The sequence below is a fragment of the Pteropus vampyrus genome, unplaced genomic scaffold (genome assembly GCF_000151845.1).
Source record: "Pteropus vampyrus isolate Shadow unplaced genomic scaffold, Pvam_2.0 Scaffold688, whole genome shotgun sequence".
Lineage (NCBI taxonomy): Eukaryota > Metazoa > Chordata > Mammalia > Chiroptera > Pteropodidae > Pteropus > Pteropus vampyrus.
In genome coordinates, this window is record NW_011889469.1 from 72,873 (window position 1) to 74,398 (window position 1,526).

Genomic DNA, 1,526 nt, shown 5'->3' on the forward strand with positions numbered 1-1,526 from the left:
AGGTGCGTCCACGGCGCCGACCCCTCAGTGAGCTCACGCAGCTGGGAACTCTCTCTCCTCAGCAAGTTCTGCTGCCAGGCACGTCGACAGCCCGTCACGCTGTCTCCAGAGTTTACCGGTGCGAACGTCTCGTCGCAGCTCGTTGCAGCTTGCTGAGCTGTTAGACCATGAAGATGCTCCCGCTGCACCCTCGACACATCTCAGAGGACGCGCCTGCAGCCCCGCCCCGTCTGAGACCACCTGGAAGGTCCGGTGCTGGCGGCGTGGCATGCAGCTCCAGACGGAGGGCACGCCGGCCAGCAGGGCCGCCACGGCGTCATCAGAGATCACCCGGCAGGTCTGAACCAAAGGGGCCTGGAGAGAGTGTGTGCGTGTGTGCGTGCGTGTGTGCGTGTGTGTGTGATCTGTCCATCCTGTTGTTCTAGTTTATTCATTTTAACTCACGAACGTTGCTGTATTGTACGCAAATGCCACAAGATTCGCATCCTTTCTCTCCCTGATGGAACCTTGGCTGATGCCCCCCTGTTGTAACCAGTGAACACCTTTGTGGCTGCCTCTGGTCCCAGATGCAGAGCATTCTGGGAGCGTCCGTCCAGCAGGAGAACTGCCAGGTCTGGAATGGACACACCAATCTGCACAGCCGCCCGCGGACTGCAAGTGTCCCCACCTACCTCTCATCAGAATCTGCCTTTTTGCAAAGGAGCCATTGAGAATGGGACTGCACATTTTGTGTTTCCCTGATTACTGGAGACAGTGAGCATCTCTTCATAAGTTCATTGCCTGGTGGCATTCCTTTTTCTGTGAATCGTTTGTCTGGGCCCCTTGCTAACTTTTCTATTATAGTGTTTGACATTTTCTTCCCGATTTGTATGAGAGCTTTAATTATTCTGATCGTCAATTAGTCTTTGTTTTAGATACAGCTGTTTTATGATTTGCTTGTCATGTATTTTGCACACAGCCTGTGCTTTAAAAAAAAAAATCACTCTATCAGCGACTAACTGGCTTTATGCTCAAGAGTCTAGCTACGTTCAGCTGGGATACAAGGCACTTTTATTTGCAACAAATCGCTGACGTCCTGTCCCAAGGGGGAGAAGGCAGGGCCCCGCTCACTCCAGCCCGTGTGATCGGGTTCGGTCCCAGAGCGAGGAAGCCCCCGGGACACTGAGCGTGACATCAGCCTGCAGAGCAGACGTAGAGAAAGCATGCACTACGTGAAGGCTACTCGCCCTGGAAGAAGCCTCGACTATCTCGCAGCTCATTCGATTTTGCTACTTTTACCTTAAAACTAACAGCGAAGCCAGCAGTAACTTCGGGGCTGGAACTGAGTTGTCCGCCAGCGGACGGCGATCCGACAAGGCGCCTGTAACCGCTGTTCTTACCTGGGTCAGCGCCCGCAACCCCACTGTTCCTGTTATCGGCCCCTAAGGGGACTTCCTTTTATTACAGAACCGTTTTAAGTTTATAAAAAGAAATGGCTAAGACTGCACGGGTTGCCCCAGATGCCCCACACCCAGCCGGCCCCCCAT